The 17514-nt window shown below is 31.8% G+C and overlaps 1 pseudogene; it reads left to right on the top strand.

Moving 5' to 3' along the window:
• The first annotated feature begins 7378 nt into the window (after positions 1-7378).
• LOC127546305 (heat shock cognate 71 kDa protein-like) lies at positions 7379-8745 on the top strand (annotated as a pseudogene).
• Positions 8746-17514: the final 8769 nt, after the last annotated feature.

Consider the following 17514-nt stretch of genomic DNA (forward strand, 5'->3'; position numbering starts at 1 on the left):
ATTTATTTTATGGACATTTACATTAAAAAAATACTTAATTTTAATCATAATGAACTTTATCCCTTGACTTCCAGATGAGTCCAAGCCTGCAAATTCTTTTAAGAAATCTTGCAACACCATATGGAATCCCAGCATTTTGGGGATTCCCCTTAAGTCCCAACATATCTATCTGTCTTTCTTTTTTTCTTATTGTTGTGGTTGAGTCTTACAGCTGTGTTCAACTTTTCACATATTGGGTATTCATTTCAAAGATTCTATAGTGGTCTGCCATTACCATCTCTTGTAGATTAATATAAACAGAAATTTAATAAGTTTTCCAGCATCACACAGTTAATAAGGCTAGACTTGAATTCTGGTCTTCTTGACCCTAGGCCTAGTGTTCTATCCACTAAGTCACCTTGCTATGTATGAAATAAGGATAAAAAATGAATAAATAAAAATAGATAAATGTGTGCATACATATACATGCATATATACATATACATATATGAAAAATAAGGGGAGGAAAATCATTGACAATCATTAGATTTCATGAAAACATAAATGAAGACTGGGTAGGTCCATTTGAACCACAAAATCCCAGGAATGTTTACCAACATAGTAAGCATACAGACAAAATGTTTTAAAGGATGTTATTACGTATTTAATAAGACTTAGCAACATTTAAAAGAGATGAGTTAATGTGAAAAAAAATATTCTTTGTAAATATTAATTTCAGAATAGGGCAGGAGGAGAGGCTTTAATGAAATAGAAGTTCTTCTAAAAATAACTATTGGATGATATAACAAGAATTTTAAATTTATCTGTCCTTCCCACTAACATTTCATCTAGAACTGAGCAATTTATAAAGAAAAAAAAAATCCTTCAATGCATAACTGCATTGCCTGTGTAAAACAAATTCCCTCTTTATTCAGATTAAAAGGATGTTTCTCCATTTTAAGTACATGACCCCTCTGTCACACATTCAATTTATTTTGTTAAACAACAACTTCATCTTTGTATTTGTTAATGATCAACATTCTAAAGTTGCCTAAATATTCTCCATTATGTTGTTCAGTTTCTATGAACTTTATTTGATAGAAGTTCATAAAGTCTTATTTTCTCTTTATTTATTTCATCAGTTCATATCATATGGTATTATCTTTATATATCATAATTTCTTTCATTTTTCCTCATTATAAGGACGTCCCATTAATTTCCATATTTGAGCTATCAAAGAACAAACAGAGGAGAAAAAGAGACAGATATCTATAATTTTATTCTATATTTGGATGGAAAGATAGAAATAAATATTTTAAATATTCTTATAGAAGTATATACATGTATAAAAAGTTTCTTTATGATATAACCTGCTATTGGTAGGATGGAGTAAAGTTATTCACAGTTCTGTTATTTTATGCATATAATTCAAATTACTTTCTAGAATAGGTGAACCAATTCAAAACTCATCAATACTGAATACACAAAAGTTTTCTGTCAATTTTTTGGCATTTTTCTCTTTTGCTAATTTTTTTCAGGTTGATGAAGTGTGCAGTTGAACATCAAAGTTGTTTTAATTAAATTTATCTAAATATTGATCATTTGGATCTTTTAATATGTGTTTTATTATTTTTGATTTTTCTTTGAATATTAACTCATCTTATGCCTTGACTATCGATTGAAGAATAGATCTTAGACTACTAAAGTTGAGTCAATCATTCAATAAATTAAAAATGAGACTTTTATCAGAGAATATGCTACAAAGATTTTCCCCCCATGTTTGTGTATCCCTTCCAGTTCTTACTACTAATTCAATCTCTTTTTTTTTAATTTTATTTTATTTAATAATAACTTTGTATTGACATAATCCATGCCAGGATAATTTTTATACGACATTATCCCTTGCAATCGCTTATGTTTTGTTTTTTCCCCTCCCTCCCTCCCCCCCCCCCACAAGATGGCAAGTAGTCCTATATATGTTAAATATGTTGCAGTATGTCCTAGATACAATACATATTTGCAAAACCGAACAGTTCTCCCGCTGCACAGGGAGAATTGGATTCAGAAGGTAAAAATAACTCGGGAAGAAAATCAAAAATGCAAATAGTTCACATTCATTTCCCAGTATTCCTTCTTTGGGTGTAGCTGTTTCTGTCTATCATTTATCCATTGAAACTCAGTTAAGTCTCTTTGTCATAGAAATCCACTTCCATCAGAATACATCCTCATACAATATCGTTGTCCAAGTGTATAATGATCTCCTGGTTCTGCTCATCTCATTTAGCATCAGTCCATGTAGGTCTCTCCAAGCCTCTCTGTATTCATCCTGCTGGTCATTCCTTACAGAGCAATAATATTCCATAACATTCATATACCACAATTTACCCAGCCATTCTCCAATTGATGGGCATCCATTCATTTTCCAGTTTCTAGCCACTACAAACAGGGCTGCTACAAACATTTTGGCACATACAGGTCCCTTTCCCTTTTTTAGTATCTCTTTGGGGTATAAGCCCAATAGAAACACTGCTGGATCAAAGGGTATGCACAGTTTGATAACTTTTTGGGCATAATTCCAGATTGCTCTCCAGAATGGCTGGATTTGTTCACAACTCCACCAACAATGCATCAGTGTCCCCGTTTTCCCGCATCCCCTCCAACATTCATTATTTTTTCCTGTCATCTTAGCCAATCTGACAGGTGTGTAGTGATATCTCAGAGTTGTCTTAATTTGCATTTCTCTGATCAATAGTGATTTGGAACACTCTTTCATGTGAGTGGTAATAGTTTCAATTTCTTCATCTGAAAATTGTCTGTTCATATCCTTTGACCATTTGTCAATTGGAGAATGGCTTGATTTCTTATAAATTTGAGTCAGTTCTCTATATATTTTGGAAATGAGGCCTTTATCAGAACCTTTAATTGTAAAGATGTTTTCCCAGTTTGTTGCTTCCCTACTAATCTTGTTTGCATTCGTTCTGTTTGTACAAAGGCTTTTTAATTTGATATAATCAAAATTTTCTATTTTGTGATCGATAATGGTCTCTAGTTCATCTTTGGTCACAAATTTCTTTCTCCTCCACAAGTCTGAGAGATAAACTATCCTATGTTCCTCTAATTTATTTATAATCTCGTTCTTTAAGCCTAGGTCATGGACCCATTTTGATCTTATCTTGGTATGTGGTGTTAAGTGTGGGTCCTTGCCTAATTTCTGCCATATTAATTTCCAGTTATCCCAGCAGTTTTTATCAAATAATGAAATCTTATCCCAAAATTTAGAATCTTTGAGTTTGTCAAACACTAGATTGCTATAGTTGACTATTCTGTCTTGTGAACCTAACCTTTTCCACTGATCAACTAATCTATTTCTTAGCCAATACCAAATGGTTTTGGTGACTGCTGCTTTATAATATAATTTTAGATCAGGTACAGCTAGACCACCTTCATTTGATTTTTTTTTTCATTAATTCCCTTGAGATTCTCGACTTTTTATTGTTCCATATGAATTTTGTTGTTATTTTTTCTAAATCATTAAAATATTTTCTTGGAAGTCTGATTGATATAGCACTAAATAAATAGATTAGTTTAGGGAGTATTGTCATCTTTATTATATTCGCTCGGCCTATCCAAGAGCACTTAATATTTTTCCAATTATTTAAGTCTGACTTTATTTGTGTGAAAACTTTTTTGTAATTTTGCTCAAATAATTCCTGACTTTCTTTTGGTAGGTAGATTCCCAAATATTTTATGCTATTAACAGTTATTTTGAATGGACTAATTCAATCTCTAAGTAGAAAAGTGTTAGATATAAACAATTATCTGTTTTATCCTGAGTCAGACATTTAATCAGCTATTTAGATATGAGTTCCTTCCTTATCTATAGATCAAAAAGTTAGTTACTTCCTTGTTTCTTTAGTTTATTAAGTGAGCAAGTTTTTTTTGTTTTTGTTTTTGCTTTTGTTTGTTTTTTTGGTTTGATTTTTTTGTAAATAATTTATCAATGTCTATTTGGAAATTATTTGGAATATAGTGTGAGGTTGTTGTCTGAATCTAATTTCTATCAGATTATTATAGTTGTACCAGCACGTTTTTTTCTGATTAGTATTTCTTAAATATCATTTTATTATAAAAAATGTATGCAAAATAGTTTTCAACATTCATTCTTGCTAAAGTTTGTGTTCCAATTTTTTTTTTCCATCACTTCCCCCATCCCCTGTCCTAAAAAGCAAGTAATACAATATATGTTAAACACATAAATTCTTCTATATCTGTTTCCACATTTACCCTGCTGCTCAAGGAAAATCAGATCAAAAAGGGGAAAAAAAAGAAGAAAGAAAAAGCAAGCAAACAACAAAGGTGAAACTACTATGTTGTGATCCATATTCATTCCTGACAGTCCTCTTTCTGGATACAGATGGCTCTCTTCATTTTACATCTTTTAGAACTGACATGAATAACTTCATTGTTAAAAAGAGCTAAGTTCATCACAATTTATCCTTGCATAATCTTGATGTTGCTGTGTACAATTCTCTTCAGGTTTCACACATTTTACTTGACATCAATACATACAAGTCTCTACAGGTCTTTCTGTAATCAGATTGCTGATCATTTCTTATATAACAATACTATCCTCTAACATTCAAATAAATAACTTATTTAGCCATTTTCTAACTAATGGGCATCCACTCAATTTCTAGTTACCTACTCCTACAAACATTTTTGCACATGTGCGTAATTTTCCCTTTTTTATGATCTCTTTGGGATATAGTAGAAACATTGATAGATAAAAGGACACACACAGTTTAATAGCCATTTAAGCATAGTTCCAAACTGCTGTCTAGAAGGTTAGATCAGGTCACAACCTCATCAACAATGTATTAGTGTCCCAGTTCCCCCCCACTCACCCACAGGCCCTCCAACATTCATCATTATCTTTTCCTGTTATCTTAGTCAATCTGGGAAGTATATAGGGGTATCTCCAAGTTCTCTTAATTTGAATTTCTCTGATCAATAGTGATTTAGAGCATTTTTTTTTCATATGACTGAAAATGCTTTTAATTTTTTTAATCTAAAAATTGTTCATATCTTTTGTCCATTTATCAATTGGAGAATGTCTTTTTTTGGGGATTATTATTATTGCTGTTATTGTTGTAAATAAGCAGTTCATTCTCCTTCATCCTTTATGTGCATAGCTAAAGTCTTCAGAAATATTACATAAGATATTACTGTGTGTTTTCTTTATCTGTACGATATCTAATGCATTCCACTGGTTGATTTTACCTATTTTTCTCAACACCATTTCCCGATTATTTTTAAAGATTGTAACTTCATAATAAAGTTCAGTATCTGAGATTGAGAAATCTCTTTCTTTCAAATTTCTCATTTTTACCCTTGAAATTCTGCACATTTTTCTCCATATGAATTTCTATGTCATATTTTTAAGTTCTATGAAACATTCCATTGGGAATATAATTTGTAGAACAATCAATGCAAATAATGTATTTAATGTTTCATATGTTTAATAATAAATATACTATGCAATTAAATAAAATTGTTTATTAATTTATTAGTGCTTTTTGTATGTTCATGGTTTCAAGGTCAGAAAAACCAACATATTAACATTTTAATACACACAAAACAGGTATCCACTGCTAAAATAAAAACTTAAATAGCTATTCAATTTTTTAAATTAGTGGGTAACATTTTATTCTGTGATACCTTATGGAATTATAATAAAGTTATCTCTATTTCGTTTGCATTGATTGATTCAAACTATTTTAATAGCAACAACACATAGCAAGGAGCCAAGCCAGCTTTGCTGGGGCAAGAAAAGCATTTCTCTGTCTATAACAGTTTAGTTTTGATATGACTGATAATTTGCATCGAGTGACATTTTGATTATAATATTCAAATATTTGTGACTTTAAAATTTTGCCATTTATTTAATATGCACAGTTCTGCTTTATTAAATGTCTCTTTTCCCATTAAGCTTGTGTTCCTTTGAGACACATTCTTATTTAGCTTGTAAATTTTGTACTTTTTATGAAAACAAAACAAAATTCATTTTAAAATCATAGTACTTGCCTGTACTATGATTAGTTATTAACTATAACTTTAACATTTCATTAAATATGACCACAATTGCATAACAATGTAATTGAAATGAGTCTAACATAAAATATTTTTATATAATAAATTAAATTGAATAAACATGCTAAGCATTAAGAAAAGAAGAATAAAAATGAGAAATATCAAGGAATTTACATTTAGGGGCAAAAGTCAAGCACATGAAAGAAGGCAGAATGCAAAGAATTGTTAGGGATCTAACAAAATCTATCAAAAACCTTCTTAGAAAATTTGGTGTGAAACCATGACTATGTGCAAAAAGCATGAGATCTGTACTTATTAGACTTAATTTTGTATGTTGGCCTTGGTCTTTAATTGATAACTTTAGACCAGTAAATTAAAGTCTCTGCTCTTAAGTAGTTTCATCAATTAAAATAAAGGGCAATACCATTTGTCTATTACTTCCTCCAGTATTTGCAAAATGCTTTAAAATTTCACCTAAAATATGGGTATGAATTGAATCAAATTTCATTTAAAACATTCTCAACTGATTGAAGCTTTGAAAGAAGAAAAGGGTTTCTTTTGTGAAAAAGGTGCATTAAATACATTTTGTGTATTAGTGCCAGTAGAAAAGATGTGAAGTAGATGATAACAATGTAATTTGATTTTGACACTGATTAAATGATAGTAGTAAAGGAATATTCTTGAATGAATGACTTCTATAATTTACTTATATAAAGATGTAAATGACATGCTAATTACATTTTTAGATTAAAAAAAAGTTTGGAGGGATAGTAGTTACTATCTGGAATAGCTACTTATCCTCTCTCAAAGGCTGGGAAACCAGAGATATACTTTTGTATGCCCATTTACAGCCATGTTTGAAAGATATATTAGTAACATAACCTGCCACTCAGAATTGTCATATGTCTTTATCTTCCCCATCCAACTCTCATCATCCATCCTCAAATTCTCACTGAGTTCAAGAAATCCATTGTCAGCTGTAGACTGACTTGTAAATTTCAGATACCACCTACTCTACAATTCTTGTACGTACTATCATCTTTATAGTGAATTGTCTGCTTTTGGTTGTTCCACAAGGTCTTTAGTGTTTTACCATTTATTTTGTTATTTTCCATGCCTAAACATTACTGGACCTTCCTATCTTTTATAAAGCAAATCTCTATTTGAGCCATATTTTTGGTACTGTCATTTCATTCTCAAAAGTGAGCTCTTGGGTATACTCGGGCAGTAGCATCCCTTCCTTCTCCACAAGGGTCAGCTACAACCTTCCATCTCCCCAGCAACCATGTTGAAGGAACTCACAGTTGGCAGTGATCTTGGAATCACTTATTACTGTATGGAAATCTTCTAACATGGGAAAATGGAGATCAATGGTAATGCCCAAGGATACAGAACCACCCCCAGCTATGTCACTTGCACCAACAGAGAATGATTAATTAGTGATGATGCAAAGAATCAAGTTGCAATGAACCTCATCAACACAGTTTTTAATGCCAAACATCTGATTAGTTGAAGACGTGATGATACAGTTGTAGAGTCAGACATGAAACATTGGCTTTTTACAAAGGTAAATGATGCAGGCAGGCCTAAGGCCCAAGTGGAGTACAAAGGGGAGACAAAAAGTTTCTGTCTTGAAGAAGTATCTTCTATGTCTTAACCAAAACTGCTGAAGCTTACCTTATTTCAATTTCCATTGTCAGGTCACAAAAGATACTGGAACCATTGCTGGTTTCAATGAGCTCTGAATCATCAATGAGCCAAGTGTTGCTACTATTGCTTATGGCTGGACAAAAAGGTTGTTGTCAAGAGAAATGTGTTGATCTTTGGTCCTGGAGGTGGTACTTTTGATGTTTCTATTCTTACCATGGAAGATGGCATTTTTGAGGCCACATCCACAGCTGGGGCTACCCACTTGTGTGAGGAGGACTTTGACAACTGCATAATCAGCCATTTTTTTGGTGAGTTTAAGTGAAAGCACAAGAAAGATATCATTGAGAACAAGAGGCCCTTTCACCATCTCCTCACTGATAGTCAATGTGCAAACATACCTTGTCTTCCAGTATCCAGGCCAGTATTGAAATTGATTCCCTCCACAAAGGCATTGATATCTACCCATCAATCACCTGAACCTGGTTTGAAGAGATGAATGCTGATCTCTTCCATGGCACACTGAACCTGTTTCTTAAGGAAAAGGCCTTAAGAGATGCTGAGCTAGATAAATAACAGATTCCTGACCTCATCCTAGTGGGTAATTCCACTCGCATCCCCAAAATCCAAAAGCTTCTGCAAGACTTCTTCAATGGTAAGGAGTTCAACCAAAACAGCAGTTCTGACCAGGTTGTTGCTTATGGTACAACTGTCCAAACTGCCATTTTGTGTGGAGAAAAATGTGAAAATGTGCAAGACTTTCCGCTGTTGGATGTGACTCTTCTTTTCCTTGGAATTGAAACTGCTGGAGGAGTATGAGAGTTCTCACCAAAAGTAATACTGCCATTCCCACCAAATAAACACAGACCTTTACCCCTTTTCTAATAACCAGCCTGCTGTGCTTATTCAGGTTTATGAAGGTGAAAGACCAATGACAAACCAATGACCAATAAGAAACTTGGTAAGTTTGAGCTTAACAGGAATCCTCCCAGTACCCAGAGATGTTACTCAGATCGAAGTAACATTTGACATTGATGCAAATGGCATCCTCAATATTTCTTCTGTGGATAAGAGCACTGGAAAGAAAAAGAAGGTCACTTTCACAAATGGCAAATGTCATATGACCAAAGAAGACATTGAATAGATGCTCCAGCAGGCTGAGAAATACAAGGCTGAGGATAAGAAGCAGAGAGATAAGGTGGCTTCCAAGAATTCTCTTGAATCTGATGCTTTCAACATGAAAGCTAGTAGGAAGGATGAAAAACTGCAGGGCAAAATTGGTGATAAAGACAAATAAAAGATTCTTAACAAATGTGATGAGATAATAAACTGGCTGGAGAAGGTCTGCGACCCTATCAACACTAAGCTGCACTGCAGCTTAGTGCAGAGAGTATGGCAGAAGACACACCTGATGGGTTGCCAGGGCATGAAGCTGCTCTATCTGGAGGTACTTGTTCTGGACCCATCATTGAAGAGGTTGATTAAAATGTATCAGAAGAAAGAATATTTCACACAGTTTGCTAAAAACTGAAGGAATCAAATTTGTAGCCAAGGCAATAGCAGTTTAAAGTAATATTTAAACTACCATGTAAATCTGGGCATTCTAAATACTTGAATGTGTGGAGAGAGAGAGAGAAGTAAAGAACTTTGTATATTACCATTACTATATAATAAACAAGTGGAAATGCAATTCTTATCCTGGATAATCATATCTATTTAAATTGGAATCATTAAAAAATTGAGTTACTTGAAAGAAAGGGTCATACTATTTTTCTATTTTATGTTAGCACATTGTTTGACACATAGTAAGCTTTTAATAACTCATTTATTAGATTAATGCATTGGATGACAAAATAAGATCTAGACATTTAGAATCTTGCTCAATTAGACCACTGATACAATTATAGAAAATTGAAAAATCAAATAAGAGAAAATGTGAAATCTTTTACTTTGAGCATAAAAAAAAATCAACTTTAAAATACAAAACAGAGGAAATATGGTTAAATAATTTTATAATCTGTTTTCTTCAAAGGAAATGTAATATAAAGAAGATAATGCAAATTGGGGTATATTGAGAAAGGTATAGCCTCTTAGAATAAAGAATAATCATATGACTATATTCTGCCCTCTCTTAGACTTCAACTTCAATGTTTTCTTCAACTTTCTAGAGGAATGTAGCCCAAATCAATCAGGGACTTACACCCATGTCATATGCTAATCTTTGAAAGTAACTAGAATATGCTTAGATTGAGATTAGTTAGAGAAAGGGATGTGTTAGGTATCTTGAAGTATTTGAAGACCCCACATGCAAAATGGTTTAACTTTTACTCTTTCTAGGCCTAAGATGAAGAAGTGGGATCAATGTGTGGAATCTGTCAATAGATATTAAGTCCCTTTAATTTATGTTTAATTTAAGAATATTTAACTAAATTAAAAGAATCGTCTAAAAATAGATCTGGATGACAAAGGTAGAGGGGCTGGATTACTTAGAGAATGATTGCTTTTAAATACATGAAATTGGGGTCCCTCTAATATTGAATTCTGTAATTTTATCATAAGCAACAATAATAAATGTTATTCTCTTTGCGCTACCTGTTCTGGCTACTCATAATCTTGACTATGTTAAATTCTGATTGTTCTTCTAGACTTATTGAGACCAAGGGAAGGTCAGACTTGTAGAGAAATTCCTTTGGCTTTCATTGCTATTTTGTCTTACCTCTATCTGGTCCCCAAAGCTCATATATTGACAATTCTTACATATCTTTTCTCGCAACTGTCATATTCCATTTATATTAGACAAAATATTTTGGGCTGGTTGTTGCCTAAAGCTTTTGCCGAATTAAATATTATATAGATCACAGATATAATCCCCACTGCAAATACTTGCAGAGCATTTAAATCAGATCCATAATTTTACTGATATAGGGAATTCCTGATGAAGATACTCTTACTACCATTATCTTTTGGGAATTTAATGCCTTAGAAGAAGGTTCCTGGATTACCATGAGTTAGGTACTGCATGTTTTATTATTTACTTTTTATATGTAAAGAAAATGAAGAAAGTAAGTGAATTAATCATGGTTACACGACCAATAATTGATCGATACGTAATTTGAATGTAAAGATCTCCTGAATACTATTCCAGTACTTTTTCAAAAATACTACATTGCCTATAAAAAATAACAACAACTTATGAACTAACATATGGTAATTTAAAAATAAGAAATCATAATACATATATAGGGTGTCTAAAAATTCTTAGTGAGTTTTAAACTATTGAATTTATTTTATGATACATTATCTTTAATCTTTTGTATAATAAGTAACAGGAATTATGTAAGGCAATGTGGAATGTAAAAAGGGACCTCGTAAATTAGTACATCATGATACCTTTAAGAAGGATACAATGAAATTAAGATTCCAGGAGATAAATAGGTAAATAGAAAGCTAGATCACATAAACACACACACACACACACACACACACACACACACACACACACACACACCCCTATATATATACATTTAAATACTTTATTTATTTTACTCTTTACTTTGGTTACATGATAGAACATGAAATAGCAGGTATTGGTTTTTAACCTGATTTTGCTAATTCTTACTTGTATAACCTTAAGGAAATTATTTCTGATAACTTCAAATAAGGTACCCATTTTTTCATCTGCAAAATAAAGAGTATAAACCATGAAATCTCTATTCCACATTCTACATCTGAATGTACCCAAATTCCCTGGTAGGGAAGTAGAAGGGGAATGGGAAGGAGAAAAGTAAGTGAAAGGGGAAGGTAAAGAGAGGAGATGAAAGAAGAAAACTTCATTTTAAACTATTGTTAGAAAACTAAAAGGGAACAATAATAACAAATAAAATATATACTCTTAGCATGTATTCCTTGAGAATTTAATTATATTTTAGAAGCATATATATTATATATGATATAATGCTATATATTATATACTAAATCTCAATTTTATGTCATATACATAAACCATCTTCCTTTTACACAATCTTACAATTTCATGGAACTATATTATATACCTTAATAAACTGTTAAAAAAAAAATTAGACAATGATTTTATTCATAGGAAAATTAAAAAATAACATTGTTTTAGGGAGTGGAATATTGTTTCTTATAAGACTGGTGGTAATGAAGTGAAAAAAATTGGAGGAGTAGAAAAAATCAAGTGATATTAATGACCATAAACTGGAGTTGGGGGGTTTTATTTTAGAACTGGGGAACCGTATGGAGAAAAATGTTAAAGCACAACAGGGAGCAAGGTCAAAATATGAAGTAATAAATTGTCTTATTTGTAGAGTGAATATAAAGGGAATAAGACTAAATAAGACTGATGAAATATTTCCTTCCCTCTTTCCAACTAATTTTGCTTCATTACTCCAACAGAGCTAATAAAAGTGTTCATCTTAACTACTGCTATAATACATAAAAAGTAGATGATGTTTAACATTCTTGAAATTTATCCTTTTCCTTTTTGCCTATATCTTAGAATTGTCTTCCCACATTCTGTATTCCAATAACAAATAGAATAATTTTCAACTAAAATCTCAAAGCTATTAATGAATAAAGAATGTGAGTCTATTAAGCAACAATATGTGGTCATTTTTTAAAATCTATCATTTTTTACTGTCACTGAGAAAAATGTGGTTTCCATAATGTTTCTTTTTTTTCTTTTTTTTAATTTTTTTTTAATTTTTTTTTTCCATAATGTTTCTTAAACTCAACTTCTTTTACTCACAACTAGACAGAGTTTCCCTACTTGCTTCTGCTTTCTGTGATTGTTGAGATAGAAAATATGTACACAGATTTATATTTCACCTAGTTCAATGTAATGAATCCTGATGTGGGCCCAGCTTGTTGCCAGTCTTGCCAATTAGATCTTGGATAATTGACCAGTAATGACAAAATAGAGACTAACTTTCTTCATGATATAGGCTTTATTAGTTCTCTTGCTGTGTATCTGTATTTGAATTTAGAAATGCAACTTGAAAAAATGTTAGCTGTTTTTGCTTCTGTTTTCTTAAGCTTGTAAATAACTTTCTAGTGAAAAGTTCTACCAGAAACTTCAACTTAGAATTATCCTAGAAAATTTATGGTAAAAGCAATATAGATATGACTTGAGCTTTTGGCTTCCCACAATAGAAATGAATGTTATTTAATTTATAGTTCGTGTCTTCTACAATTTAATTTGATTGAACTTAATTACTTAATTTACCCATTATAGTAAAATAAATTCATTTTCAAAATATCTATTGAATTGTTCTATTGTATTCATGCTCTGATCCTTCCTTTTGACATGAGTTGACCTTTTGTTCTTTAGGGCTATACCAAACCAATTAAACCTCTGGCAGATTCTACAAAACAAAACAAACAAAAAAAATGTTTTGTTATGAGCCTAATGAAGGATGGCAGATCTGTCCAGTTTTGATTAGGATAGATACATTTAGCAACATAAAACCTAAAGTTGACAACAAAATAAACACAAATGACTCTTGAATACAAAAATTGTGATCTGCTTGAGAAGGATGGGAGAGGAAGTAACAAAATCCTTTTAATAATTGAACTATCTCTTCAATTAGGGACTTCCTCAAGATTCTATTCTTTGAGAATTTTTCTAAACTATAATGTAAGTTATGTTTATATGGTACCTATATAGTGATTAGATTTTTTTTTTCTTTTGAATGGCTTACCATCTTCTTGATAGATTATGACTTTTTTTCTTCTATATATGCCTGGAAATCTCCTTCCCATATCCATATAATCTCACTCTTCCAGGTATCAATTGTCTCCAAAAAGTCCAACTCTGCAGTCTCTCAGAACTAGTAGACTTTTAAGGCACCAAATCTACTAGGCCACACATAGTGCAAGTAAGTACTCATTGCACTTTAACCATAAGAATATTAATCAGAGAACATCTTTCTAACTCCAAATTAAGTCCTTCTTCCTTTATTTTCATTTTCAATTTTCCCTCATCCCCTTCATCCCACTTTCCTCTAAATTATTTTTTTTCTGAGACCATAGAAGTTTCCTTTCCATCATCTCTTAACTCTTAATTTGGCTCTAGAGAATCTCTCCATGTTCCTCTCCTCATCTTTATGTACCTTCTTAGTATATATTGTAAACCCTCAAAAGACAAAGTCATTTATAAGCAGAATGTTGTCATGTACTATCCATGATGATATTATCTGATACTTTATTGTTACTTTTATCAGAATTTCACATTTACCCATAATTTTGATTATATAGGGTCATAGAGAAGATAATAAACTGTATATAATTTCCCCTTCCTCTTCTGACACTAACCATTCTCTGCTGAAAGTTTCATTGCCTCCAGTATATTTAGAAATAGCCAAGTTGGACAGAGCCAAGATGGCAGAACTAGACAGGTATTTGTTTGAGCTCTTCCTAACTTCCCTTAGATCAACATCTGATCAAGTCTCTAAATGGTTTTTGGAGTGACAAAACCCACAAATATTTAATGTAAAAAATTCCAGCAAAAGATATTTTGGAAAAAAAAAACTTTAGGAAAAGTTTGGCTCAATCAGGCATGGAGTTGGGAGGGAAAGGTGACCCAGGATGGTGAGAACTAGTTCAATATTAGGAACTCTATTAGCATAATTGACTATTTCATTAACAGAAATAACAGAAATAATATGACTGTCTCAATAGATGTACAAAAAGCTTTTGATGAAATCCAACATTACTTTCCTATTAAAAACACAAAAGAGCATAGGAATTAATGGAGTGTTCCTTAAAATAAATAGTAGTACCTATTTGAAATCATCAGGAAGTATAATGGGCTAAAGCTCAAGTTGATGCGCTGAGGTCCCAAGCACATGAGGCTAAATAGTAATTGGACTATACTCTATTAATATATGCTTGGAGAAAGAATGGCACTCACCCACTCTTTGTGCAAGTTCTGCCCCATGTTGGACGCCATGTGTGATGACTGTGTATTTTAAAATCAGCCAGAGTCAGGAATTCAGGTTAAGGGAAAATCTTCAATTTTTATTCTTTGTGGAAGTGAAGGGATATGGCGAGAGGAACGTGAGCAGCAGCAACATGAACCTGGCCAGCAGTCTCTCTGCCTCTCTCTCTGCCCCTCTCTCTCCATCCACCAAAATCATCCCTACGTCATTTCCTTTATAATATATCAGAACTTGCACAAAGAGTGGGTGGGTGCCATTCTTTCTCCAAGCATATATTAATAGAGTATAGTCCAATTACTATTTAGCCTCACGTGCTTGGGACCTCAGCGCATCAACCTGAGCTTCAGCCCATTACAGGCAAGTATCATAAGTAATGGGCATAAATTAGAACCATTCCCAATAAGATCAAGTGTGAAATAGGATATCACAGTTACTGTTAAATATTAAAATGTTAACTTTACCAATAAGAGAAGAAAATATTAAAACAATTAGAATAGGTAATGAGAAATCAATCACTCTTTTTATATGATATATCATATCATATTTGATATGATGGTATACTTAGAGAATACTAGGGGAATAATTTAAAAAAAAAACTATTAGAAACAATTTACAACTTTAGCAAAGTTGCAGATTACAAAATAAATTCATAGAAATCATTAAAATTTCTCTGTTAACCAAGGGAGTCCAGCAGCAAGAGATACAAAGAGAAATTCAAAGGAATATAACAGTAGAAAATATAAAATATTTGGGACTCTACTTGCCAAGATATAGTCACAAATTTTATGAACACAATTACAAAACATATCTTACACAAAAAAGTCAGATGTAAACAATTGAAATAATATCAAGTACTTATGAGTAGGCCAATCCAACATAATAAAAATGACAATTTTATCAAAATAATCTTCTTATTGATTTCATAGCAATCAAACTGTAAAGAAATTATTTTACAGAGCTATAAAAAAAATAATAAAGTTTGCCCTGAAGAACAAACGTTCAAGGTACCACAAGTCATAAAAATCAGCTCATTTAGAAGATGTTCTCTATGTTTCAAATTTACTTCTTTCGCATATCTGGTTTTTGAGCTCTCGTATTCCTTCAAATTCCAGGTTAAATATTACCTACAAAAAGAAATATTTCTTGATCTTCATTAGATTTGCTCCCTTTCCCTTCAATTTATCTTGCATATTTCATTTTCACCTAATTGTTTGCATGGTATTATCACCAATTTTTTTGTGAACTTATTTAAGGAAGGGACTATATTTTGTCTTTCTTTATATCTTAAATGCTAAGCACAGATTCTGGCACACATTTATGCTTATAATTGCTTACTGACTACTTATCTGTTTGATGCCTTTATAAATCATCACAAGGATTAGCATCCTGTTTGTTGTACAATGATAAAACTTTTTACATAAACTAAAAATACTTCTGTGCTTTATTCTGGAATAAATAGAGTCACATTACAAAATGTCACATAAATTTCCACTTATAATTAAATATATTATATATGTTTACATTAACATTATGTTGAGTTTCTTGAAAGATTTGGGAACAGAGATATTTGATAAGTTGCTTATCATTTATGTGGGGCAAAGCAAAAACAGGGAATTATGTCTTTGGCAAAAATGTATAGGTCACCATCATAGAGGTGATGAAATAAAAAAAAATACTTCAAAGAGGAATTTTCAGTTAATAATTAGATTTTCTATATACTGATGTTGGTTGATTATATTGTACTAATTGCATTAGATTCATTTTACCAATTTGTATAACTGAATTTTATAAACATGAAAAATATTTCAAATAAACTATTCAGAAAGCAAAAAAAATCAAAGACAACTGCTCATTTTCAAGACTATGATAAACAACTACATAGACACTCTATGAAATATATCGATATAGCACTGAATAATAGTGCAAAAGATAATTATTTAAGTGGAGAATTAAGAAGGAACACTGGATTTAACTTGCTAAATGATGCTATAATTTTTTCTGACAGTTTCTCCTTGAAACTGAGACCACTCTTTCAAATTCTTGTAACTCAGTATTATAGTAAATGTGAAAAATGAAATGCTATAGCCTCCCAAGAATCCAAATTACAGGCCATGATAGAATAAATAAGTTACCAATGATGTATTATACATAAGAAAGTGCAGTACAACACTATTACAGGTATATGCAAAAGTTAGCCCAATGCACACTGGATAATATTTAAGTTATAGCCTCTATTGATACTTAAAAATTATCAGCTCCTAGAATGGCTTTCAGTTCATAGATAAGAATTCCCATGAAATAATTACGCAAAATACTTTAAAAAGAATTGCACAGAATTGTACGTTTGCATTAAGAAATTTTGATGTTAGTGACAGAAATCCATGAAGTTTTCACCTTTGGGATAATATAATATTTAGTAGAAATCATACTCCCCAATTTTAATCCATTGAATATATTGCAATATAATATTGGCATTTTGTCACATGATAGACTCAGATTTTTAAGTCACATAATTTTGTTTTTATTGCTGTTGTTGTTTAGTCATCTAAGTAATGTCTTTGTGACCTCATTTTGTGTTTTCTTGGTCATCATTTTCTAAGGAAAGTTTAGGGTAACCAGTAGATCACTCACTACCTCCAGTTTGCCATTTCCTTCTATAGGTCATTTTCTAGAAGAGAAAGAAGAGGGAATTGCCTAGGATCACACAGCTATTAAGTGTCGGAAGTCATTTTTGGATTTAGGTCTTCTTGAATCCAGGTCTACCACTCAATGTACTGCACAGTTTAGCTGCCCCTAATTCATATTGAGGTAGAAATAAATTATGATTCTCCTATATGTT

This window comes from Antechinus flavipes, chromosome 1 (assembly GCF_016432865.1).
Source record: "Antechinus flavipes isolate AdamAnt ecotype Samford, QLD, Australia chromosome 1, AdamAnt_v2, whole genome shotgun sequence".
Taxonomy (NCBI): Eukaryota; Metazoa; Chordata; class Mammalia; order Dasyuromorphia; family Dasyuridae; genus Antechinus; species Antechinus flavipes.